This window comes from Schistocerca cancellata, chromosome 9 (assembly GCF_023864275.1).
Source record: "Schistocerca cancellata isolate TAMUIC-IGC-003103 chromosome 9, iqSchCanc2.1, whole genome shotgun sequence".
In the NCBI taxonomy this organism is placed as follows: domain Eukaryota; kingdom Metazoa; phylum Arthropoda; class Insecta; order Orthoptera; family Acrididae; genus Schistocerca; species Schistocerca cancellata.
The window spans coordinates 288,712,082-288,733,814 of NC_064634.1; positions in this window are offsets into that span (position 1 = coordinate 288,712,082).

The window sequence follows — 21,733 nt, forward strand, 5'->3', positions numbered from 1 at the left end:
CCGTCTGCTCGTAAGTGAGAGTAAGTACTGTTTGTGTGTACGTGAAAAGCACGAAAGTGGAGGATCCGTTTCAGAGGTGACGCCATTCGGAATAAGTTTGCAGTTTGCCAGTCCGAAGTAGCAGTTCTACACGAACACCAACAACATGCACTTATTGGTGTATTTCTGACGTGAGTTAAATAGATGTTTTGCTTGACATCTCGAAATGATATTTAACAACTCACTTTAGAGGCAATTAACATAATAATTTCGAGGCACAGGTACATATCTCCAGTTTACAGGTAAGTGTAAACAGTAAAAGTATCTATTATTTGTTGATTTTATATGTGCTAAAAGTTTAAGAATATTCGCATGTGGAAAAGAAAGAATGGTGAAGGTGGGAGGTATTCGAACGATCTTGAAAAGTTGGTTTTGCTTCACGCACTTTACATCGGTAAGCGCCAGTAACGAAAAGTCCCATGTTCATGCGTTAAGCACTTGACGAATGTGAGTAGAGTAGTCATCGAAATACTTGTCAGAAAAATATAAGCATGACCGTAGCTGAAAAATTTTCATTAGAGAATCGCGAAGCTCTCGTTAAGATACCAAAATCTTACTTTCAAGATAATCGCAAACTGTCAGGATTCCGTATGGTACGCTTGCCTGCAATGAGACCCCTCTGTTATAAGAAATGATTTATCCCAGAATAAAGAATAAAGCGGATGAAAACAGACAAAAATATTTCCCGTCTGGACCATATTAAACTACAGATTCTTAACAAAAGGGATAGTCACAGACACCAGCGATATGGCAGGCTGCATCCACAGAACTATACTCCTAGATTTCCGGACAGCATTTGCACAGTGTCACACTGCAGACTATTAGTTAAGTTCCGAGTGTACAAAATACGTATGTGGACTATGTAAGTGGCTCGAAAACGAGCAAATAGAATCCAGTAGGATGTCCTAGACGGCAAATGTTTATCGGAGACAGAGATACAGTCGGAGATGTCCTAGGGAAGTGTGGTAGAACCGCTCTTGTTATCAATGTACATCAACGATCTCTGGGATATGGTGAACAGCAATCTGCGACTGTTTTGCAGATCACTCTATACTGTACCGGAAAGTGTAGTCTTTAAGTGATTGTAGGAGAATGCAGGATTACTTAAGTAGAAATTATATTTGGTGTGATGAATGTCAGCTTGATGGTTAAAATGGTTCAAATGGCTCTGAGCACTACGGAACTTAACATCTGAGGTCATCAGTCCCCTAGAACTTAGAACTACTTAAACCTAACTAACCTAAGGACATCACAAACATCCATGCCCGAGGCAGGATTCGAACCTGCGACCGTAGCAGTCACGCGGTTCCGGACAGAAGCTCCTAGAACCGCTCGGCCACAGCGGTCAGCTTGATATAAATGGGGATAGATGTAAGTTATTGCGTATGAGTATACAAAACAATTCCTAATGTTCGAACACAGTATTAACGGTGCACTGTTCGACACAATCACTTCGATTAAATACGAAAGTAGGTGTAACACTGCAAAACGACATGAAATGGAACGAGCACGTAAGGCGGTTGTCTGGAAGGTCGATGGTGTATTAGCAGAATTCTAGGAAAGTGAAGATCATCTATAAATGAGACCGCAACCCATTCTTGAGTACCGCTTGAGTATTTGTGATCTCCACCAGGCAGGATTAAAGGTAGACACTGAAGCAATTCAGAGACGTGTTGCTAGATTTATTATTTGTAGGTTTGATCAGCACGCGAGTATTACAGAAATGCTACGTGAACCACAATGGGAATTTCTGGAGGGAAGAAGACGTTCTCTTCGCGAAACACTATTGGGAAACGTGAGAGATCTTCCATTTGCAACAAACTGCAGAACGATGCTACAGCCACTAACAAACATATAAGGACCGCGAAGATAAGACAACACGAATCAGGGCTCGTACGTAAGCATGTAGATATTCGTTTTTCTCTTGCCCCATTTATCGGTTGAACAGGGACGGGAATGACTACCAGTACTAGTATAGTCCGTTCGTCATAAGAATGAACCTGATGTAAACAAACACAAGCGCGATGATTGATCGGAAGCCGTAGCAAACGTATACTGGGGTTGTTACGCTCTTGGAAGTAGATCCTACTTATATGAGATGTATTATTACTAATTTACGTTAAATGAAACTTTAAGATATTCAAATGTATTAACAGACATCAACGTGTTTCTTAATCACGCTTTAGCTATGTAGCTTTTATTTCAAGAATCGTGTACAGTCACAGCCTCTGCACTCTTGAGCTCTGATTGTCGCGCTGTTAATACGCAGTATGAAAATGTTTGTGGCTGCTTACTGCTCCACAGTGAAACACGCGTTTGGAACACGGTTAAAAAGTGCCGAGAAATTGGTTGTTCTTAAGGTACTTCATAAATTCACAGATATAATCGCCTTTGAAGTTTTTCGGCGGGTACTACATACAGTTGAGATGCCAACTTCCATTCTACGATAGCGGTATCGGTAGCGTGCTACATTGATAATTAAGTGCAGGCCGTAGTTCGCTTGTCCAAGTCTCGTCTGAGTTTTTTTTCGTTCAATTTGAAATACCTACATCTCGTAATTGAAAAATTCATTATCATTTTGTATGAATAATGCATGTCTTCTTGTTTCTAATTACACATTACACGCGAAAGACGATTAATAAAGGTTGCTTAAATTAAGAAAATATAACAGTCTAATTTTTGAAGGCAAAAATGGAAAACTAAATACTCTTTATTTGGACGATGTCCATTGTATTATACCACAAATGTACATAAGTGTCGTAGAAACACGGAAAACAATCATTTTCACAGCACTGATGGCACCAAACAAATGCTGCATTTTTACGTTTGCCGCTGTACCAATAGAATGTGAACCCAACACAACTGATCTGGTGCCAAGTTAGGGATTTGTCGCGAGAAATAACAAGACGGTTAAGCTGCCAGTCGTACCGAAACTAGCTCACGCAGCTTTTTCGCACGTCACGGACTGGTTTGATGCAGCTCTCCATGCTACTCTATCCTGTGCAAGCTTCTTCATCTCCCAGTACTTACTGCAACCTACATCCTTCTGAATCTGCTTAGTGTATTCATCTGTTGGTCTCCCTCTAAACTTTTTACCCTCCACGCTACCCTCCAATGCTAAATTTGTGATCCCTTGATGGCTCAGAACAAGTCCTACCAACCGGTCCCTTCTTCTTGTCAAGTTGTGCCACAAAATCCTCTTCTGCCCTAGTCTATTCAATACCTCCTCATTACTTTTGTGATCTACCCATCTAATCTTCAGCATTCTTCTGTAGCACCACATTTCGAAAGCTTCTATTCTCTTCTTCTCCAAACTATTTATCGTCCACGTTTCACTTCCATACATGGCAACACTCAATACAAATACTTTCAGAAACGACTTCCTGGCAAATCTATACTCGATGTTAACAAATTTCTTTTCATGAGAAACGCTTTCCTTGCCATTGCCAGTCTACATTTTATATTCTCTCTACTTCGACCATCATCAATTATTTTGCTCCCCAAATAGCAAAACTCATTTACTACTTTAAGTGTCTCATTTCCTAATCTAATTCCCTCAGCATAACCCGACTTAATTCGACTACATTACATTATCCTCGTTTTGCTTTTGTTGATGTTCATCTTATATCCTCCTTTCAAGACACTGTCTATTCCGTTCAACTGCTCTTCCAAGTCCTTTGCTGTCTCTGACAGAATTACAATGTCATCGGCGAACCTCAAAGTTTTTATTTCTTCTCCATGGATTTTAATACCTACTCCGAACTTTACTGCTTGCTCAATATACAGATTGAATAACATCGGGCAGAGGCTACAGCCCTGTCTCACTCCCTTCCCAACCACTGCTTCCCTTTCATGCCCCTCGACTCTAATAACTGCCATCTGGTTTCTGTACAAATTGTAAATAGCCTTTCGCTCGCTGTATTTTACCCATGCACCTTAAATAATTTGAAAGAGAGTATTCCAGTCAACATTGTCAAAAGCTTTCTCTAAGTCTACAAACGCTAGAAACGTAGGTTTGTCTTTCCTTAATCTTTTTTCTAAGATAAGTCGTAAGGTCAGTATTGCCTCACGTGTTCAACATTTCTATGGAACCCAAACTGATCTTCCCCGAGGTCGGCTTCTACAAGTTTTCCATTCGTCTTTAAAGAATTCACGTTAGTATTTTGCAGCTGTGACTTATTAAGCTGATAGTTCGGTAATTTTCACATCTGTCAACACCTGCTTTCTTTGGGATTGGAATAATAGTATTCTTCTTGAAGTCTGAGGGTATTTCGCCTGTCTCATACATCTTGCTCACCAGACGGTAGAGTTTTGTCAGACTGGCTCTCCCAAGGCCGTCAGTAGTTCTAATGGAATGTTGTCTACTACCGGGGCCTTGTTTCGACTCAGGTCATTCAGTGCTTTGTCAAACTCTTCACGCAGTATGGTATCTCCCATTTCATCTTGATCTACATTCTCTTCCATTTCCATAATATTGTCCTCAAGTACATCGCCCTTGTATATACCCTCTATATACTCCTTCCATCTTTCTGCTTTCCCTTCTTTGCTTAGAACTGGGTTTCCGTCTGAGCTCTTGATATTCGTACAAGTGGTTCTCTTTTCTCTAAAGTTCTCTTTAATTTTCCTGTAGGCAGTATCTATCTTACCGCTAGTCAGATAAGCCTCTACATCCTTACATTTGTCCTCTAGCCATCCGTACTTAGCCATTTTGCACTTCGTGGCGATATCATTTTTGAGACGTTTGTATTCCTTTTTGCCTGCTTTATTTATGTATTTTTATATTTTCTCCTTTCATCACTTAAATTCAGTATCTCTTCTGCTACCCAAGGATTTCTACTAGCCCTCGCATTTTTACCTACTTGATCCTCTGCTGCCTCCCTCATCCCTCAGAGCTACCCATTCTTCTTCAACTGTATTTCTTTCCCTCGTTCCTGTCAATTGTTCCCTCATGCTCACCCTGAAGCTCTGTACAACCTCTGGTTTAGTCAGTTTATCCAGGTCCCATCTCCTTAAATTCCCACCTTCTTGCAGTTTCTTTAGTTTTAATCTACAGTTCATAACCAATAGATTGTGGTCAGAGTCCACATCTGCCCCTGGAAATGTCTTACAATTTGAAACCTGGTTCCTAAATGTCTGTCTTACCATTATATAATCTATCTGATACCTTCTGGTATCTCCAGAATTCTTCCATGTATACAAACTTCTTTTATGATTCTTGACCCATGTGTTAGCTATGATTAAGTTATGCTCCGTGTAAAATCCTACCAGGCGGCTTCCTCTTTCATTTCTTATCCCAATCCATATTCACCTACTACGTTTTCTTCTCTTCCTTTTCCTACTATCGAAATGCGGTCACCCATGACTATTAAATTTTCGTCTCCCTTCACTACCTGAATAATTTATTTTACCTCTTCATACATTTCATTAATTTCTTCATCATCTGCAGAACTAGTTGGCATATAAACTTGTACTACTGTAGTAGGCGTGGGCTTTGTGTCTATCGTGGCCACAATAATGCGTTCACTATGCTGTTTGTAGTAGCTTACCCGCACTCCAATTTTTTTTATTCATTATTAAACCTACTCCTGCATTACCCCTATTTGATTTTGTATTTATAATCATAAAAGAAGGTTGTATACCTGGAAGAATCCTGGAGATACTAGAAGATATCAGATAGATTATATAATGGTAAGACAGAGATTTAGGAACCAGGTTTTAAATTGTAAGACATTTCCTGGGGCAGATGTGGATTCTGACCACAATCTATTGGTTATGAACTGCAGATTGAAACTGAAGAAACTGCAAAAAGGTGGGAATTTAAGGAGATGGGACCTGGATAAACTGAAAGAACCAGAGGTTGTAGAGAGTTTCAGGGAGAGCATAAGAGAACAATTGACAGGAATGGGGGAAAGAAATACAGTAGAAGAAGAATGGGTAGCTCTGAGGGATGAAGTAGTGAAGGCAGCAGAGGATCAAGTAGGTAAAAAGACGAGGGCTAATAGAAATCCTTGGGTAACAGAAGAAATATTGAATTTAATTGATGAAAGGAGAAAATACAAAAATGCAGTAAATGAAGCAGGCAAAAAGGAATACAGACGTCTCAAAAATGATATCGACAGGAAGTGCAAAATGGCTAAGCAGGGATGGCTAGAGGACAAATGTAAGGATGTAGAGGCTTGTCTCACTAGGGGTAAGATAGATACTGCCTACAGGAAAATTAAAGAGACCTTTGGAGAAAAGAGAACCACTTGTATGAATATCAAGAGCTCAGATGGCAACCCAATTCTAAGCAAAGAAGGGAAGGCAGAAAGGTGGAAGGAGTATATAGAGGGTTTATACAAGGGCGATGTACTTCAGGACAATATTATGGAAATGGAAGAGGATGTAGATGAAGACGAAATGGGAGATAAGATACTGCGTGAAGAGTTTGACAGAGCACTGAAAGACCTGAGTCGAAACAAGGCCCCGGGAGTAGACAACGTTCCATTTGAACTACTGATGGCCTCGGGAGAGCCAGTCATGACAAAACTCTACCATCTAGTGAGCACGATGTATGAGACAGGCGAAATACCCTCAGACTTCAAGAAGAATATAATAATTCCAATCCCAAAGAAAGCAGGTGTTGACAGATGTGAAAATTACCGAACTATCAGTTTAATAAGTCACAGCTGCAAAATACTAACGCGAATTCTTTACAGACGAATGGAAAAACTGGTAGAAGCCGACCTCGGGGAGGATCAGTTTGGATTCCGTAGAAATGTTGGAACACGTGAGGCAATACTGACCTTACGACTTATCTTAGAAGAAAGATTAAGAAAAGGCAAACCTACGTTTCTAGCATTTGTAGACTTAGAGAAAGCTTTTGACAATGTTAACTGGAATACTCTCTTTCAAATTCTGAAGGTGGCAGGGGTAAAATACAGGGAGCGAAAGGCTATTTACAGTTTGTACAGAAACCAGATGGCAGTTATAAGAGTCGAGGGGCATGAAAGGGAAGCAGTGGTTGGGAAAGGAGTAAGACAGGGTTGTAGCCTTTCCCCGATGTTATTCAATCTGTATATTGAGCAAGCAGTAAAGGAAACAAAAGAAAAATTCGGAGTAGGTATTAAAATTCATGGCGAAGAAGTAAAAACTTTGAGGTTCGCCGATGACATTGTAATTCTGTCAGAGACAGCAAAGGACTTGGAAGAGCAGTTGAACGGAATGGACAGTGTCTTGAAAGGAGGATATAAGATGAATATCAACAAAAGCAAAACGAGGATAATGGAATGTAGTCAAATTAAGTCGGGTGATGCTGAGGGAATTAGATTAGGAAATGAGACACTTAAAGTAGTAAAGGAGTTTTGCTATGTAGGGAGTAAAATAACCGATGATGGTCGAAGTAGAGAGGATATAAAATGTAGACTGGCAATGGCAAGGAAAGCGTTTCTCAAGAAGAGGAATTTGTTAACATCGAGTATAGATTTAAGTGTCAGGAAGTCGTTTCTGAAAGTATTTGTATGGAGTGTAGCCATGTATGGAAGTGAAACATGGACGATAACTAGTTTGGACAAGAAGAGAATAGAAGCTTTCGAAATGTGGTGCTACAGAAGAATGCTGAAGATAAGGTGGGTAGATCACGTAACTAATGAGGAGGTATTGAATAGGATTGGGGAGAAGAGAAGTTTGTGGCACAACTTGACTAGAAGAAGGGATCGGTTGGTAGGACATGTTCTGAGGCATCATCACAAATTTAGCACTGGAGAGCAGCGTGGAGGGTAAAAATCACAGAGGGAGACCAAGAGATGAATACACTAAGCAGATTCAGAAGGATGTAGGTTGCAGTAGATACTGGGAGATGAAGAAGCTTGCACAGGATAGAGTAGCATGGAGAGCTGCATCAAACCAGTCTCAGGACTGAAGACCACAACAACAAACAACATTTATAACCCTGTATTCACCTGACCAAAAGTCTTGTTCCTCCTGCCACCGAACTTCACTAATTCCCACTACATCCAACTTTAACCTATCCATTTCCCTTTGTAAATTTTCTAACCTACCTGCCCGATTAAGGGATCCGACATTCCACGCTGCGATCCGTAGAATGCCAGTTTTTTTTTTTCTCCCGATAACGACGTCCTCCTAAGTAGTCCCCGGCCGGAGATGCGAATGGGGGACTATTTTACCTCCGGAATATTTTGCCCAAGAGGACGCCATCATCATTTAATCATACAGTAAAGCGGCATGCCCTCGGGAAAAATTACGGCTGTAGTTTCCCCTTGCTTTCAGCCGTTCGCAGTACCAGCACAGCAAGGCCGTTTAGGTTGGTGTTACAAGGCCAGATCAGTCAATCAGACTGTTGCCCCTGCAATTACTGAAAAGGCTGCTGCCCCTCTTCAGGAATCACACGTTTGTCTGGCCTCTCAACAGATACCCCTCCGTTGTGGTTGCATCTACGGTACGGCCATCTGTATCGCTGAGGCACGCAAGCCTCCCCACCAACGGCAAGGCCCATGTTTCTAGATGGGGAGGGGGGGGGGGGAGATTACCCTACACTGACTATAAGTACGTAATACCTTTATTGGCTTCAGTATTCAACAGTACGGTGAAATCCTTCCAGTACGCTTTTGCATCATATTGTTTCTTTGCTCGTCTCTTTTTACGTGTGAACTGCAAATGCTCACACCATTGCTGGTTAGCTGGACCGCTGGATGACCAGTGCTGTCAAAGTTTAATGCGCCGGTAAAGCTGTTGTCCCACGTTATCTCTCAGTTTATGTGCTTGTAACAGAGCATACAACGCATCCTTATGATCGTACTTGACTGTAGTGTTCACAGCCTGGCTTCCGCTCCGCGGGAAACGAAATGCAATGAGGTTCAAGCAAAGCTTGATTCTGTGTTTACAGACTTTCGGAACGTTTTTGTTTCAGCACATACGGACACCTAGCCTATATACAAAATACTTTTGGGTGGAATATCGAAATATTTTTTAATTTTTTTGTGCGTAATACATTATAAGTGTGATAGGAACGTTATTGTTCAGCTGATACATAACCATCGCTGTAGCATCAGCAGTTTCACTTTTCGCTGATGATCTATAACGAAGTTTGCCCCATAAAAGTGTATTAATATTCAGTTGGTTTACGAGAGATAAAAATAGCCTTTGGCTATACAATTTTTTCTTTCTATTTTTTTTCTGCAAGCAACAGAGCAGGCTGCTTCCATTCCGACCCATTAGGCGTCGTGTTTCTATTCAGACAAGTGTCTCAGCAGGTAGCTTATTGTGGGACAGAGGGAATCCCAACTGAGAATATTTTTCTTCCGGTTTCGGTATCCGTCTCGCAACTATACAGCCCAAAAGCGTTGGTCGGTATCGGGGTTGAAACTAGTTAATTTATTACTGAGACAAGTCTTATCAGTTGTCCCAGACAAAAATTAACAATTAGTGCATGTGTTTTTGACACGTGCATATGGCGTGTGTGTGGCTGTGTGTCAGCGTGATTGTGCTGGATGATGCATTTGACTGCAAGACTCATGAGTCACAATTACAATCAGCTAACTCATACATACATACATACACATACATACGGTAATCCTTGTTCCATAGATCCTGAATACGACATTTCGTAATGACGTGGAACGTGTCACTTTAAAATAAATTTTCTTTACACAAAATATTTTTTTAGTTACTACTTCATATCTAAGAAATCATCTATTGAGTAGAAGGAGTTGTCATTCAGAAATTCTTTTAATCTGCTTTTAAATGTTGGTTAGGTATCTGTTAGACTTTTAATACTATTTGCCAAATGACCAAAGATTATTGCGGCCGCATAATTCACCCCTTTCTGTGCCAAAATGAGATTTAATCCAGAATAGTCTTCCAGTGTTGTAGCTATGCACTTCGCTGTTATTTTTGAATTGGGATGGGTTATTAATGACACATTTCATAAGTGAATATATGTATTATGAAGTTACTGAGAATATCCCGAGTTCCTTAAATAAATGTCTGCAAGGTGATCTTGGGTTGGCTCCTGCTATTATTCTGATTACACGCTTTTGAGCAATGAATGCTTTCTCTCTTAATGACGAATAGCCTCAAAATATGATGCCATATGAAAGCAGTGAATGAAAATTGGCATAGTAGGCTAATTTACTGACATGTTTATCACCTTAATTTGCACTAACCATAATAGCAGAAGTAGCTGAACATAACAGTTTCAGCAGATCATCGATGTGTTCCTTGCAATTCAATTTCTCATCAGTGCATACACCCAGAAATTTTGAGTACACTGCCTTAGCAACAGACTTATGTTCATAGTCTATATTTGTCAATGGTGTTATGACATTTACTGTACAGAATTGTATAAACTGTGTTTTCTCACAATTTAGTGACAGTCCATTTGCAGAGAACCACTGAATAATTTTCTGAAAGACATTATTTGCAATTTCCTCAGCTGATTCTTGCTTGTTGGGTGTAATTACTATACTTGTATCATCAGCAAAAAGAACTAGCTTTGCATCTTCACGAATATAGAGTGGCAAGTCGTTAATATATATTAAGAATACTAAAGGACCCAAGACTGAAGCCTGTGGAACACCATTCTTGATACCTCCCCCATTACAGGACTCTGCTGGTTTTTGCAGGGTATCTGTAATGTTAATTTCAACCTTCTGCATTCTTCCAGTTAAGTATGAATTAAACCATTTGTCCTGCTCATACCACAATACTTAAGCTTATCTGGAGGAATTTCATGATTCACACAATCAGAAGCCTTTGAAAGATCACAAAATATCTCAAGTTATTCAATACATTTAATATTTGACCAGTGAAAGCATATATAGCATTTTCTGTTGAAAAGCCTTTCTGAAAACCAAACTGACATTTTGTTAGTACTTCACTTTTACAAATAACTGATGCTACTCTTGAATACATTAATTTTTCAAGAATTTTGGATAAAGCTGTCAGAAGTGAGATTGGGCAGTAGTTGTTAGCATCATATCTATCCCCTTTTTATGGAATGGTTTAACAATAGCGTATTTCAGTCTACCTGGAAAAATGCCCTGTTTCAGTGCCCTACTATGCCAACCTCTTCGTTTCTTATGGTTCTTCTTCTGGATCCTGTGCCATACTTGCCGTACGCTGGACCGATCTCTGCTAAGAACAGCAGAATTCTTATGAAAGATGATATCAAGAGTGTATTTTGTCCACCCACTAAGATTGGGGCAATGTTGGGGAATGTAAAGGATGACCTGGGGTTACGGAAGCCAGGCATTTACAACATACCATGCTAGTGTGCGATGTCATTCATCGGCCAGACCACCACGACTATGGACATCAGATGACGACAACGACCATAGAGGACGTCAAAGTCGGGCGCAGATGTCGGTTGAAACACCATCGATCAGAGGAACCCATTGGAGCCGCGCCTGGCACGCGCGGAACGAAAAACTCGACGCGGCGTGGACCGATTACGGAGCGCCCAGCAAGAGATAGAAGTGGACACCGAGGATACAGCAACGAGACAGAACACCAGACATCCATTAAGCGCTGTTTGGTTCAAATGGTTCTGAGCACTATTGGACTTAACATCTGAGGTCATCAGTCCCCAAAAACTTAGAACTACTTAAACCTAACTAACCTAAGCACATCAGACACATACATGCCCGAGGCAGGATTCGAACCTGCGACCGTAGCAGTCACGCGGTTCCGGACTGAAGCGCCTAGAACCGCACGGCCACCGTGGCCGGCCGCTATTTGGTGTATGATTACAATTTAACTGCTACATTGGTTAGATCCTGCATTTATATTTATTTTACGAAGTCCGATGATATTTCTGGATGATGTTTTCCGAAGGGAAAACATTATCTCTGCTACCGGTCAAATAAAACATACTGCCAAACGCATCGTTCTCCGCAGTTATTTTTCTAGAAAAATAATGTGACAACATTGGTAATTTTTCTTATCTGTAATGCAAATTAATTACGGTAAATCAAAGAAAAATATTTTCATTGTTTGGTGCCAGCTCTTCTTATAAAGTTACAGCCTAAGATAGAATTTTCAGTACGTGATTTACACAACTTCAAATTTTACGATTACTAGATTTAATAACTAAACACGAGTTTTACTTCAAATGAGAGGCGGTAAAGACACATAGTTCAGGAGATATGACGTCATAAACATTGAGATAAGTGAAAAACTAAGTTTTGCTTACAACTGTGCGGGAAATTTCGAGACTATACTCATTAAATGTTCGAAAATGAGAGCGCTTAACACCACCATCCAGTAAAATAAACACAGTTTCAAATCTTTTCTAAATTTTATTCTGTCTTACAAGCTGAACGTAAAACATTTAATACACTAGCTCATTAGTAAATTACTGAGTCGTTAGAAGCTGTTTTATTCACGGCAATTCGGTCATTTAAATAATCGTTGGTGGGTGAGTTTACTGGTAAACAAACAAATTAATGAACTAAACTTAACTCCGTCGGAACAGGCCTTGAGGGCCCAACGGTACCGACCGACCGTCGTGTCAACGTCAGATCACAGGCGTCACTCGATGCGGAAACAAGGGGGGGGGGGGGGGGGTATGTGGTCAGCACACCCTTCTTCCGGCCGTTGTCAGTTTTCGTGACCGGAGCCGCTACTTCCCAACCAAATATTCCTCAATTAGCCTCACAACAGCTGAGTCCATCCTGCTTGCAAAAGCACTCGGCAGACCGGACGGTCACCCATCTATGTGTTAGCCAAGCCCTAAAGCGCTTAGCTTCGGTAATCTGACGGAAACCTGTGTTACCACTGCGATCTAGTCGTTCGCCGACTAATTAATGAGGTGATGATTAATTTATTATAATATTTAGTCTACATGCCACGGGCCCAGAAGCAGTAGTAAATTACTTAGTAAAGGACGTATTGGAGGCAACGTATTCGTTATATCACACCACTGAACAGTCGTCATATATTCTATAGTGTTCGTTTTCAATGGCGTGCTTACCATCTTTTGCGTGGACACTCAATTTTGTCGGGGCCGCTCATTCAGCGGGTCACGCTGTTCGGCGAACCGCACCGGATGATCTTGAGGGCGACACGATGTCGTGCATAGAACGTGCTCTTTGTATATGCAACGCGCTCGCCACTTATTCGGCGTGCGGAATGTGTGTTGTTTGCGCCGGGAAACAGAACGTGCTGTTTACCGGACGTGCTTGTTGCTGCTGTGGGCGCTCTGCTCGTTCAGGGTCGGAGGGCTGCGGGCGAATTCCTGAGCTCAGGTGGGCCTCCTGAAACGTCACGCCGTACTGGACTGAAGTGGGGACCTGGTTTCATCACTACCCTACAGTACAAGGTCAAAGAACGAAAATACACACTTCCTCATGCTTAGGCAGATGGAGCAAGTCGGTTGTTTCTTTTCGCATCTGATGTGGTCTACGGTGGACACCGTTTGTCCATGAGAGGTTCCTCGCAAAACCCCACAAAAAGGGCTTTTTACTATTTTTCGCCGTCACCACCGGACCAAAACCCAACCGAGGGGGCTAAGCACAGCTAATGGCTGAAATTTAGTCGATTTGTTCCAGAGACCCCGATATGGAACAACCTTGAAAATTTTCTTCTTATCTCTATCCATTTCCGAGATACAGAGGTTCAAAATTGCCCTACTTGTACACGTATAACACACATGTAAAGTCCAGTGTGAAATGCAAACGTAGTTTTATATAGTGACGTAGCACTAAATTTTACTTACCAATGTATTCTTTTTCGTATGAGTGACATACCCTGCTGGAGCAAGGAAAGGAAGGGAACCAGAGTAAAAATGGTCTTATCGGATCACGAAAAATGCAACTATGTTCCTGTTTGTTTAAAAGACTGACTGAAAAGTGGGTTACCTGCTGCCTCACTCTACGTTCCTCAGCACATTAAAAATTTTTCTCAAAAATTTTGACATGCAAACATTTTCGCGCATATTTATGCTGAGAGAAAAGGATGTAGTAGGAAAGAGACAGAAAAGTTATAAATACTGGACCAGTGGCTGTGGTAGAGAAAGAGCTAAGGAGATAATGGGAGTATGAGAGAAAGAGGGGGGATACAGTGGCAGTAGAACATAGCTGACTGTATCAGAACAGTGCTATGAAAAGAGTGAAGGAGGCAGTGCATGTTGGAGAGGAGGAATAAAGAGAAGGAGAAATTGGAAGTGGGTGAGAGCCAGTGATAATGAGAGACAGAGTCTGTGACAATGAGAACATGGACGAGAGAGATAGTGACAGTGAAAGAGACAGGAGTGAACGAGGTACTAGCAGTAAGAGAGAGACACTAACAGTAGGTTTGAATGAGTGAGAGTGGGCAAGTGGGAGTGGATGGGTATGAGCGACTTACAGCGATGAACTAGTGGGCGTGAGCGAGTTACAGATAGGAGACCTTCTCGGAGTGTGATGTGGGTTGCATGTTAAAAAGAATATGTTTGCACGCCAAAATTTTTAGAGGTGTTGAGGAAGGTGGAATGAGGCTGCTGGTACCCAATTTTACAGTCAAAGGTTTTAAACAAATAGCAACATACACTCCTTTTTGTGCCTCGATTGAAGCATTATTCCGCTGGTACTGTATTGAGAAAGTGATGCAGATGCCAGTATTACGTGTATTTAAAAGTCGCTGAATTTGCTAAAATTCAGTGACTCTGTCAGGTAACATGTAAAATGAGAAATCTGGATTAGTGCGAGTAGCATTCGTTCACCGAGGTTGCATACAAACGTTATTATGAATGTATACAGTTCATCCATCCCGGGAATTGAAATCCTCGACGATATTTACCTGTTACCGATAACGACACTGGCCCTAGGAATTCCCTGACCGTATCAATATCTCCACAGTAGTTTTTCAGAGTAATTTTTCAGACTAGACCAGATATACATAAAGTGTGCAGGGGACTTCAGTTTATAGAGGAAAGGTATAATAAAACATTTTTATTTACGTACTAAAACGTCACTATAACTTATGTTTTATTTTTTTATGTAGTAATGTTCGTCTGTTATGCTTTTGTTGGACGATGTATGTATGTTCAAATGGCAGAAGATATTTTTTATGTAATGTCATTACCACGCAGCAAGTTTCAGATTTTTCACTTTACTTGTACTGTGAAACTTTGATTCTGGGTCAACTGGAAGCGTCATACAGGTTTTGATGAGAGAGTTTGCGAGTAGCAAAATACGTGACGTAAACAGCCGTCTCTTTAAGGGGAAGTTTACTATCTTTTGGTTCAAAAAATCGATTTTTTTTAAATTGCATGTTTGGATCCATAAAAGTGTTTAGAATCCACCCTTGAAACGGTTTTTCCTAATACGGAACGGAAATGTTTGTTATTTGCGGTTGAACGAAAAAATGCACCTGCCTGAAATCGGCCTTTCTCACGCACCAGTTTTTTTCTTTCGAAGGACGAGTTATTGTACCGGTGCATGGGAGGAAACACACAAAATTCAAATGAAAGTTTGAACGCGTTTTTTTGGGATTTAGCCCGTAAGCATGTGCATTCTGGTGCAAAGATTGTGGAGATTGCGATTTTCCTGGCAGTGAGTAGCTTCAACGAAGAGTATTCAGCTATTCTGAAGACCATGACAACCATGGACGTCACCCTGGGACTCTATTCGGCGCAGTTCGCCAAGCATTCGGACGACCATCGGATTCAAGCGGCCGAAAACCGCTTGTCACCGGCCGTTCGAGGGGCTCTGGAGCAACGCAGGATGGCCCAGATGGAGCAGAACGCCCTCTATGAGTAAGAGGAAGGGCTAGTTTATGGACCTGTAATAGCAGATTGAACGTAAATTTCATAATATTGCATTTATATGTAGTCAAAACTTCAAAGGCGTTTTTCTCGAAATGACACTTTTTTTTATCGCGCGGCATGGTAACTTCAAATCTACTCAACCGATTGGCATGATTCTTTGTTTTGACGAGGCTAACTAAATTGTCTAGGAGTTGTACCACTTTTATTCCCATCTATCAAGTATAAATATTTTTACTTGGTCGACGAAGTCGAAAAATCGATGAAAAAACCCTATTTTTTTTAAATGGCCTCCATTTTGTTTCCTGTCGTCCAAACAACTTGAGCGAGGTACAACTCCTAAAGAATCTTATACACTTCGCTAACGTCAACTCAATTTTGATTTCAGACGAACCGGCTGACCTGAGACATACCGCGCGTGGAGGTCTACATCGAAATTGTGTTTCGTTCCGACGGCACTTCCGCCTTTGCTCTTCGACATTTCCGATCGAAAAAAATCCAGTTTGTAGAGGAAATATCAATAAACATTTTGACGAAATTTTACATTGATATCTATAACAAATCCCGAAAAAAATTTTTCGAAGAACATGCTTTTTTCGGGCCGAAGATAGTAAACCTCCCCTAAAATGGTCTCGACCTAGAAGCTTATGTTTTCTACACTGCCAAGGGACCGTAGACCTCAGTGTGTGACATAAATTTCAATTTTATCATTTCCTGAGAAAAAGCGTTTTTAACAGGGACAGATAGCGAGACGGACAACAAAGTTATCCTATAGAGTTTTTTACCGATTGAGGTACATGAAACTCAAAAAATAGATGAAACTCCACAATGAATAAATCACAGATGACTTTGAATTAATTTCAAGGTAGTAGCCCCAATTAGCTGCTAACAGCCAGTTAGTTACACGACAAAGTGAGCTGTAGATGCGGCCGTTGCGCGAACTGACTCAGTCACGCGACCGTGTACATCCACGTTTCGCTTCAGGGGAGGTCTTACTTAATATCTCGCAGCGCAGCCACGGAAAGTCTTCTTCTTCCTGGCCGTGTCCCGTGTATCCACGTGGTCGGCCCGGATTTGACATCGTCGGCGGAAGTGGGCGGTCGGACGACCTGCCCGCGCTTGCCTGTTAGCCAAGCAGGCAAGCTGCCACACTTACACGGCAGAACGGGCTGGCTGCTTTACTCCCATCGAAACCAAGCTGTGCCGAGCCCAAGCGGGCTACACGAGTCTTGCTTGCCTGTCTGACCGTCTTCCCTCTGTGCTACGCTACGTGGTAGTTGATGCAGTACCCATTAATTGTAGTGTTGTGAGTACTGTTTGAAAGTTGATGGAGAGCCTTTCTTACCCGAATATGACAAGACGAAGCTCAATGACATATCTATTTATTTTTGGATCAATGTAGGCCAGAAAACGGTAGATTTTTTAAATCCTTTTTCTCTTATCGGCGTATTTCGGAGTTGCTTATTTATTTCGATGTGAACGGTTTCCTTGCAACTTTACCCTCTTTCGACTAGTACTGACTGTTCTCAATTCGAATCATCATCAGGTCACCTCTTATACATGCTTTATATATTAAGCAGACCATCTCTGAATGTCGAGATCCTTTGCCCCTAAGAGCCTGACGATGTCTATTACACTGCAACGGCAACTAAAATAATGATTTATTGTGTTTCAGCCCGTTATACGGATTTTAACGACTTTTCCCAGGATGTGTATTGCAGTTTCGTTGAATTCATTCTAAGTGGCCAAAACAGTTCTTTCAAAATTCCCCAAATGCTTTGTAGTAAACACGAATTTCGTTTTCCATATCATGTTAATCTAAAAAGAGGATCCAGAATGAGATTTTCACTTTGCAGCGGAGTGTGTGCTGATATGAAACTTCCTGGCAGATTAAAACCGTGTGCCCGACCGAGACTCGAACTCGGGACCTTTGCCTTTCGCGGGCAAGTGCTCTACCATCTGAGCTACCGAAGCACGACTTAGCCGCGTCCTCACAGCTTTACTTCTGCCAGTATCTCGTCTCCTACCTTCCAAACTTTACAGAAGCTCTCCTGCGATCCAAGCAGAACTAGCACTCCTGAAAGAAAGGATACTGCAGAGCTTAGCCATAGCCTGAGGGATGTTTCCAGAATGAGATTTTCACTCTGCAGCGGAGTGTGCGCTGATATGAAACTTCCTGGCAGACTAAAACTGTGTGCCCGACCGAGACTCGAACTCGGGACCTTTGCCTTTCGCGGGCAAGTGCTCTACCTTTTTTTGACCATTGTGTTCGGTCGTTGTGTTTGGTCGTTGCGGACATCACATGTCATCCGTTGAAGTTCGTTTGTTGATCCTTTCACTCAGTTTTTTTATTACAGAGGCCAACCAGCTCTCTGACCGAACACGCTGAGCTACCGTGCCGGCACCATCTGAGCTACCGAAGCATGACTCACGCCCGGTCCTCACAGCTTTACTTCTGCCAGTATCTCGTCTCCTACCTTCCAAACTTTACAGAAGCTCTCCTGATGCAGCTCTCCATGTAACTCTATCCTGTGCAAGCTTCTTCATCTCCCAGTACCTACAGCATCTTACATCCTTCTGAATCTGCTTAGTATCTTCATCTCTTGGTCTCCCTCTACGAATTTTACCCTCCACGCTGCCCTCCAATACTAAACTGGTGATTCCTTGATGCCTCAGAACATGTCTTACCAACCGATCCCTTCTTCTATACTGCTAAATAACCTCAATTCCTTAGCACACATTTCTACATAATTGTCAGCCACTAAGTCTATGTCCTCGTTCAAAATTCTTATGGAGTTAGAAAACTGCTGGTCAAATTTACGAACATGTCTAACATATTTGAGGCCCCCAAACGAGTGTTTAGTAACTTTTTATACACTTTGTATTGCGAGGCACCTACCGACTATTTTCAAGCTGCCTTATAAACACATAAAAATTTTACCCTGGTGGACTTAAGCTCGGTTTCATGACTGGTATATATTCCCCAATTCTTAATTTCTCCTCAACTTCTTTAAGTCTGGTTTGTTCATTTTTCTGCTCTCGCCGCTATGCTAAATGAATAGTAGTGAAGCTGCTACGCAGACATATGCCTGGTTATACTTAAGTCTCATTGGATTGACAGTTCTACCTATTGTCAGATACTGCACGCTGAACGGATCCCGTGAAGCTTGCCATGGTTGCGGAAACCCAAGCTGACTGATTTAACCATTTGCTTCACTAGACATGTACGCTTGTCTCTTCGTTGCGGCAGGTTGAGCTGCTTTAATGGCTGCTGCTAAGATATGGGCAGGAAAGCTGGAAGCAGAATTTGTTCACGTCTGGTCGGATGCCTTTCCTCAAGCCATCACTTCACCGTGACACTGAATTTCTGTACGCCATCTGTCTACTTCTAGTCCTATCTTGTGTGGTAAGTGCATGTGTGAGAACGTTTTACCGATATTTGCGAATCATCTAACTGCAGTAGGACGTAGGTACCAGTCCTGTACTCACGTAGTCGGATGTGGGAAACCGCCTAAAAGCCACATACAGGCTGGCCAACATACCGGTCCTCGTCGTGAATGCGCTGGGCAGCTTCTACCCAGCGCGTCTACCTGTGTCCCGAAAGCAGTGCTTTAACGCGCTCAGAAACCTGGATAGGCCAGTGCAAGCACGGAAAGTGATGTTGGAAAATGTCTTCGTGGGGAGCCATGACAGCTAGGTGTTGACATAATTAAGTTTACTGACGATGAGAAGGAGAAAGGAGTAACAGTGTTGACGAAAGATCTGACGGCACACTTATAGTTGTTTTATTTTTATTATACACTCCTGGAAATTGAAATAAGAACACCGTGAATTCATTGTCCCAGGAAGGGGAAACTTTATTGACACATTCCTGGGGTCAGATACATCACATGATCACACTGACAGAACCACAGGCACATAGACACAGGCAACAGAGCATGCACAATGTCGGCACTAGTACAGTGTATATCCACCTTTCGCAGCAATGCAGGCTGCTATTCTCCCATGGAGACGATCGTAGAGAAGCTGGATGTAGTCCTGTGGAACGGCTTGCCATGCCATTTCCACCTGGCGCCTCAGTTGGACCAGCGTTCGTGCTGGACGTGCAGACTGCGTGAGACGACGCTTCATCCAGTCCCAAACATGCTCAATGGGGGACAGATCCGGAGATCTTGCTGGCCAGGGTAGTTGACTTACACCTTCTAGAGCACGTTGGGTGGCACGGGATACATGCGGACGTGCATTGTCCTGTTGGAACAGCAAGTTCCCTTGCCGGTCTAGGAATGGTAGAACGATGGGTTCGATGACGGTTTGGATGTACCGTGCACTATTCAGTGTCCCCTCGACGATCACCAGTGGTGTACGGCCAGTGTAGGAGATCGCTCCCCACACCATGATGCCGGGTGTTGGTCCTGTGTGCCTCGGTCGTATGCAGTCCTGATTGTGGCGCTCACCTGCACGGCGCCAAACACGCATACGACCATCATTGGCACCAAGGCAGAAGCGACTCCCATCGCTGAAGACGACACGTCTCCATTCGTCCCTCCATTCACGCCTGTCGCGACACCACTGGAGGCGGGCTGCACGATGTTGGGGCGTGAGCGGAAGACGGCCTAACGGTGTGCGGGACCGTAGCCCAGCTTCATGGAGACGGTTGCGAATGGTCCTCGCCGATACCCCAGGAGCAACAGTGTCCCTAATTTGCTGGGAAGTGGCGGTGCGGTCCCCTACGGCACTGCGTAGAATCCTACGGTCTTGGCGTGCATCCGTGCGTCGCTGCGGTCCGGTCCCAGGTCGACGGGCACGTGCACCTTCCGCCGACCACTGGCGACAACATCGATGTACTGTGGAGACCTCACGCCCCACGTGTTGAGCAATTCGGCGGTACGTCCACCCGGCCTCCCGCATGCCCACTATACGCCCTCGCTCAAAGTCCGTCAACTGCACATACGGTTCACGTCCACGCTGTCGCGGCATGCTACCAGTGTTAAAGACTTTGATAGAGCTCCGTATGCCACGGCAAACTGGCTGACACTGACGGCGGCGGTGCACAAATGCTGCGCAGCTAGCGCCATTCGACGGCCAACACCGCGGTTCCTGGTGTGTCCGCTGTGCCGTGCGTGTGATCATTGCTTGTACAGCCCTCTCGCAGTGTCCGGAGCAAGTATGGTGGGTCTGACACACCGGTGTCAATGTGTTCTTTTTTCCATTTCCAGGAGTGTAGTTTGTTTGATCTGTTTGTAAACTGGTGTCATACCTTTAAGGTTTCGTGAATGTCTGTGGTGTAATGTAAATCTAAGCAACGTAAGTGGTGTGGTTACGTGAACACTAGCTGATGAAATGAGTCGCCAAATCCAGCTGAAACCAATTAACTGTACTGCAATTAACGTTTGCCAAAAAACAGTTAGGAAGCTTAAACTGTGTACTAAATTAGCTGATCCTGAGAGATGTTGTATTGTGGAGTGCAGTGAACAGCGCTACAACGGTGCCGATGAGACATAAGGGCCATGCTATGAACTTGTGACGTCACACTATTCGGTTTGTCCGCCACACTTAGAGAACGGTCGGCTCCTTGTAGGGCCCAGGGGAATCAATATTTATGTAAGCTCGCAATCAAGAATTATTAAACTCGTCAGAAATAGTTATTGGCTCGCCGCGGGAGGCAGCCGCTGGCACTCGAAAGACTTGCAGTGTCACGTGATGTGACGTACGTGCCACGGACTGTCCTCGTGGGTCTCGGTGCTAAAACGTATGACGTCACAGTTGTTGACTTACAGTTCCAACACACAAAACTAACAGAATAAAAGTTTAACATAAAATTACAAATCGAATTTTGAATGGATACTTATCCAAAATACTCTGTGAATTTGTGTACACAAACCGACTATATAAAATTCCGAAATAAAGTGATGCAGACGCGAACATCTAACACTTCACTGACAAAGAAATGAG